The sequence below is a fragment of the Theropithecus gelada genome, chromosome 19 (genome assembly GCF_003255815.1).
Source record: "Theropithecus gelada isolate Dixy chromosome 19, Tgel_1.0, whole genome shotgun sequence".
NCBI lineage: Eukaryota > Metazoa > Chordata > Mammalia > Primates > Cercopithecidae > Theropithecus > Theropithecus gelada.
The window spans coordinates 18,533,693-18,539,784 of NC_037687.1; the positions used below are offsets into that span (position 1 = coordinate 18,533,693).

The 6,092-nt window shown below is 53.7% G+C and overlaps 1 protein-coding gene and 1 long non-coding RNA gene across 2 annotated transcripts in view; one reads left to right on the forward strand and one right to left on the reverse strand.

Annotated features, from left to right (window-relative positions):
- Positions 1-160, reverse strand: part of HOMER3 (homer scaffold protein 3) — a 12,223-nt gene extending 12,063 nt beyond the window's left edge. The window contains exon 1 of the mRNA XM_025368423.1: positions 134-160. The gene's annotated coding sequence lies outside the window, so the exon portion shown is untranslated. The remainder of the gene's footprint in view (positions 1-133) is intronic.
- Positions 1-5,833, forward strand: part of LOC112613160 — a 7,087-nt gene extending 1,254 nt beyond the window's left edge. The window contains exons 2-3 of the long non-coding RNA XR_003116925.1: positions 4,780-4,927; positions 5,327-5,833. This is a non-coding gene — a long non-coding RNA (uncharacterized LOC112613160). The remainder of the gene's footprint in view (positions 1-4,779; positions 4,928-5,326) is intronic.
- The last annotated feature ends 259 nt before the right edge of the window (positions 5,834-6,092 follow it).

Genomic DNA, 6,092 nt, shown 5'->3' on the forward strand with positions numbered 1-6,092 from the left:
TCGGCGCCCCGCGAGTGTCCAGGCGCGGGTCGGGTGCGGCCCCCGCGGCGCTGACTCCGCGCTGCCGGGCGCCCCGCTCGCTCCCTGGCTCCCGGGCCCGCGCCCTCCGCGCCGCCCTCCGCGCCGCCCGCGCCTTTGTCTGCGCCGCCGCCGCCGCCGCCCGCGCCGCCTCCGGTCCCATCGCGGCCGGTCCCGACGCGGCCGCCGCCCGCCCCGCCTCCCCGGGCCGCCAAGGCCGCCCCGCTGCGCCCCCTGCTGGCTTTTTGCAGCGGGAGGGGTAGGGGGGAGGGGACACGGGGGAGGAGCGGGGGCCGGGACTGGGGAAGAGAGGGAGGATTGGGGGAGGGGGCTAGGGCAGTGGAGGGGGACTGGGGGGGGTTGCGGGGGGTCGGAGTTGGGAGCAGAGGGTGAGGACAGAGAGACAGACGGAGAGGGACATCTGGGATGATAAAGAGACCCAGAAACAGAGACACGGGGGAGACAGGCGGAGAGATAGGAAGTAGATGGAGGGAGTTGTACGGACTGCGATGTGGACTGCTATGTGACCTCTCACCCTCCTGTCACCTTCTCAGGGGACAGCTGCCTCTCTCCCCACTACCTGAAGTCATAACTTTGGGCCTGTGAGGGAGGTCAGGTCCCTCCCGGGCTGACATGGGTGGCCCAGTGAAGTTGGGGAGGGGGCAGTGGGTCCTAGGGTCTGCATACAGTAAGTGCTCAATGGGTGTTGCCAGGAAACGGAAGAGATCAACTTTGGGAGGGAACGGGAAGCAAGACAAAGAGAGAAACCTTCCTGTCTGTCCTCCTGACCGCCCCATCCCTGAGCAGGGACGTCTGTCCACCTCTGTCCCTCCCAAGACGATGGTAAAAAAGCCCACAATGGTGGGATTACGGTGATCATTGCTGTTGTTTGAGGTTTCCAGGATCCAAAGATTGAGGGAATGTCTCCAACACATGGTTGTATCCCCTCAGCCTCCACTGGCCTGGGTTTGTCACCTCTGGTCACAGGTAGCACCCCCTTCCCACACTCACCAGGAGAGCGTCCTTCCGGAGTTGAGCTGAGATCCACCTCCCCAGCCCCAAGCCCATGGGTCCCACTTGTCAATCCTGGTGCCAGCCCCTCTCTGGCACCTTCTCCAAAATCACACAGTGCTGTTGGTTCATTCATGGGCAGAGGCCCGGAGCTCCCTGGAATCAAGGCCTGTGGCGCCCTAAAGCTCTGACCTTACATTTGAGTTTTTCTTTTTTTTCCCTTTCTTTTTTTTTGAGACAAAGTCTCACTCTGTTGCCCAGGCTGGAGTACAGTGGCACAATCTCAGCTTACTGCAGCCTCTGCCTCCCAGATTCAAGTGATTCTCCTGCCTCAGCCTCCCGAGTAGCTGGGACTACAGGTTCATGCCACCACACCTGGCTGATTTTTGTATTTTTAATAAAGATGGGGTTTCACCATGTTGCCCAGTCTGGTCTCGAACTCCTCACCTCAAGTGATCCGGCCCCCTTCGGCCTCCTAAAGTGCTGGGATTACAGACATGAGCCACTGCACCTGGCTGTTTTTTGACAACTTCAGAGAGGCTTTTGCTTTTCATCTCCAAGACCTCTGCTCCTGTCTCCTTTCCCTGTTCCTTTATTTCTGTTTCCTTCTAAGAAGAATAGTATATCTGAGCTGGTAGTTACATTTGAATTACCTTTAGGTGAATTCCAGGTCAGATTGTCTTTGGAGATTGACTCCTGGACCAAGATCTGAGTCTTTCCCCCCGTCCAGGCCTTTGCCCAAACTGTTCCGTCCACCTGGAATGCCCTCTCTGCAGGCATGTCTTCCACCTTGTCCTTCCAGGCTCAGCGCCACCACCCTGTCTCCTCCTCCAGGAAGCCTCTCGGACTACCCTGGCCTTGGAAGGGATCTTTCCCTCCCCTGTCCCAATCCCTGTGACTCTTTCTTTCTTTTCTTTTTTAAAGTTTATTTTTAGAGACAAGGTCTCACTATGTTGCCCAGGCTGGTCTCAAACTCCTGAGCTCAAGTGATCCTCCCACCTCAGCCTCCCAAAGTGCTGGGATGACAGGGGCAAACCCAAACCCTTTCTGTGACTCTTATGTTACCTGTTTATTACATGACCAGGTCTGGGTGCTCCTCTAGGGCTGGCCCATCCATCCTGAAGCCCCAGTCTGACCCAGCACAAGAGCGATTATTCATCTCACAGGGGAAACTGAGGCACAGACTCGGTTTCCCGGGCTGCTTCTAACTTCATGAGGCATCTGCACAAGGGAAGGATTTGGCTGTGTTCTCAGGCTGGAAGCCACGAAATGCTTGAACATTGTGGGGAGCAAAGAAAATACCGTCTGTTCTGCACAAAAAATGACTTCTCCTTATTACCAACAAAATAATGGAAAAAATAAAAAAGTATCTGGGAAAGGTGCTGGCATGGCCGAGGCTTCTGGAAGCTGTTTAGAGCTTGCCGAGTGCAGAACTGGGGCCATGTGGCTCTTCTACAGGGGCAGCTGGGCGGGGGACCCAGGCAGGCTTTGCCCTTTGTGTGGGCAGAAAGCAACAGGGGCTGGGACAGAGCTGGCCTTGAGCAGCCCCAACCTGAATTTGGATTAGCCAAGTCTACCCTGAGGCAGTGGCTTCCTCAGTGTGGGCCTCAGTTTTCTCACCTGGAAAATGGGCTGATGCTTGCAGGGCTTCTAGTAGAGGGAGGAACATGAAGGATTCAGTCAATATCAGCAGCTGTCCTCTGGGGTGCCTTCCATTAGGTTCGTAGACAGAGGCCCTGCCAGTCTTTGCTGCAGCTGGGGAAACTGAGTCAGTGCCTCAGTTTCCCTGCTGGGATGAACAGTCACTCTTGTACTGGGCCAGACTGAGGCTTCAGGATGGATGGGCCAGCCCTAGAAGAGCACCCAGACCTGGTCATATAATAAACAGGTAACATAAGAGTCACGGAAAGGCACTGGGCTCATGAGTGTCATCCCAGCACTTTGGGAGGCTGAGGCTGGAGGATTGCTGTAATCCCAGCACTTTAAGAGGCTGAGGCAGGCAGATCACCTGAGGTCAGGAGTTTCGGACCAGCCTGGCCAAAACATGGTGAAACCCCGTCTCTATTAAAAATACAAAAATTAGCCGGGCATGGTGGTGCACACCTGTAATCCCAGCTACTCGGGAGGCTGAGGCAGGAGAATTACTTGAACCCAGGAGGCAGAGGTACAATTGAGCTGAGATCAGGTCACTGTACTCCAGCCTGGGTGACAGAGGGAGACTCTGTCTCAAAAAAGAAAAAAAAAAAAAGGGAAGGAAGGAAGAAAGGGACTTGGGATGTCCTTGCAGGGCAGGCAGAGGCCACCACCCCAAGGTGGCTAACTAGGAAAGTAACTTTCCTTTGGGACTGAGAAATGGTGTGGAAGAATGAACTTCCTGTCTTAAAGGGGAAACCAAGCGGGAGCCCGAACAGCTCATTCAGCACTAAGAAAACTGCATTTGCAGAATGGCTTTTATGACTCAGGCTCTGGTCTCTGCCTAGTTAGATCTGACCCAGCATTTGGAGTGAGGCTAAACTGTCTCTCCTCTCCAGAGGTTTTCTGTGCCACCAGAGCAGGGACAGTCCAGCCTCTCTTCCCCAAAGCTGGGTGCCCACCTCCCAGTGAAGGTCTTGGTGACTACTTCAGGTCTGTTTATAGCATGATTTGGTTACTATTCACCTCTTACATGGATTTGTCCGGCACCTAGAACAAGCCCGACCTGTGACAGCTTTCCTTTTTTTTTTTTGAGACGGAGTCTCACTCTGTCTCCAGGCTGGAGTGCAGTGGCGCGATCTCGGCTCACTGCAACCTCCAATTCCTGGATTCAAGCTATTCTCCTTCCTCAGCCTCCTGAGTAGCTGGGATTACAGGCACTTGCCACCACGCCCAGCTAATTTTTGTATTTTTTTTTTAGTAGAGACGGGATTTCACCATGTTGGCCAGGATGGTCTCAATCTCCTGACTTCATGATCCGCCAGCCTCAGCCTCCCAAAGTGCTGGGATTACAGGCGTGAGCTACCGCGCTTGGCCCCTGTGACAGCTTTCTATGAGCACTTTCAGAAGTAGGAGATCCCCAGGTTCCAGCTTTCGACTTGGTGGCTTTCAGAATCACGTGAGCCAGGGAGTGAATCCCAGAATCCCAGCCCTGCTGCTTACCAGCAGTGCCACCCTGAAGAAGTCACTTTTTCTTCTTTGTGCCTCAGGTTCCCCATCCATAAAATGGGCATATGAATTGTGTTCACTTCTGAGGTTTACTGTAGGGATCTAATGAATTCTTTCTTTTTCTTTTCTTTTTCTTTTTCTTTTTTTTTTTTGAGACAGAATCTTGCTCTGTCACCCAGGCTGGAGTGCAGTGCTGCGATCTCAGTTTGCTGCAATCTCTGCCTTCCGGGTTCAAGCGATTCTCCTGCCTCGGCCTCCCTAGTAGCTGGGATTACAGGTGCACGCCACCATACCCAGCTAATTTTTGTATTTTTAGTAGGAACAAGGGTTTTACCATGTTGGCCAGGCTGGTCTCCAACTCCTGGACTCAAGCAATCCACCCGCCTTGGCCTCCCAAACTGTTGGGATTACAGGTGTGATCCACCACGCCCAGCCCCTTTTGTTGAGACAGGGCCTCACTCTGTTCTAGGCTGTAGTACAGTGGCTCAATCATGGCTCACTGCAGCCTCAACTTTCTGGGTTCAAGCAATCCTCCCACCTCAGACTCCTGAGTGGCTGGGACTACAGGTGCACACCACTACACCTGACTAATTTTTGTATTTTTTGTAGAGACGGGGTGTCACTATGCTGCCCAGGCTGGTCTCCAACTCCTGGATTCAAGTGATCTGCCTGCCTCAGCCTCTCAAAGGGCTGGGATAACAGATGTAAGCTACTGCACCTGGCCTCCAAAGAGTTGCTATGTGAAGAGAACGTGATTGTAGGTGCTTAATAAATGCTTGCTATTGTAAACATCCTGTTTATTTTTAGTATGTGGTTTTGATCCTGAACCAACTTCTTACTCTTTTTTTTTTTTTTTTTTTTTTGAGACAGAGTCTTGCTCTGTCGCCCAGGCTGGAGTGCAGTGGCGCGATCTCGGCTCACTGCAAGCTCCGCCTCCCGGGTTCACGCCATTCTCCTGCCTCAGCCTCCCGAGTAGCTGGGACTACAGGCGCCCACAACCGCGCCCGGCTAATTTTTTGTATTTTTAGTAGAGACGGGGTTTCACCGTGGTCTCGATCTCCTGACCTTGTGATCCGCCCGCCTCGGCCTCCCAAAGTGCTGGGATTACAGGCGTGAGCCACCGCGCCCGGCCTCTTCTTACTCTTTTCTTTTTCAGAAGTTAGAGGACTGCAACCAGGCCTGAACTCTCAAGGACAGAAATGGGTCCAACCTGGCATGACATCCTCTAAATCTTTAGCTCCCAGCCCCTCAGGTGCCCCCTCCAGCTACCTCCCTCTTCCTTCTCCTCATTCCCCAAGCTATAGCTGGTTGGGCCAACCTCCAGACATTAGCCTGTTTGCAAACTCCTATTCATCCCTCAAAGCCTCACCTTCAATGCTCTCCTCCCCCAGAAGCTCTCTCTCCTCTACCTCTAGACCTTCTCCAGCCCTCTTCCCTCTTTCTGGCCCGGCCCTGACCCCTGCGAGTGCCTGTGTGCAGCTTTGACTCCTCCAGCCTGAGTGTTCCTCAAGGGTTGAGACCAGGGTTGATGTTTCCCTAGAGTTTGTCACCTTCCAGCACAGAGTGGACCCATGGGGGTCAGGCAAAGGAGAGTTTGATGACTCAATACTATTGGTGATTTTGCATCACTTGAAGGAGACCCTGCCTTAAATTCAGAACTTGACTTCCGCCCACGGCCAAAGTTAATTCATTCAACAAACAACCCCCCATGAAGCAACGGAGCCAGGCTCCCTCAGGCCCAGGCAAGAAAGGGTCAGGGAGTTGGGGTCGCCAGCACTGGGTTACGGATTTGAGGACCTAGGACCAGAGTGAGTTGGGGATGGGAGGAGGCAGTGCTTGAGGCCCCTCTGAGCACCAAACCTGGACCCGAGGTTCAGTTCCCGCAGACCTAATTACCCTAATTTGCCACATGCACTAATTAC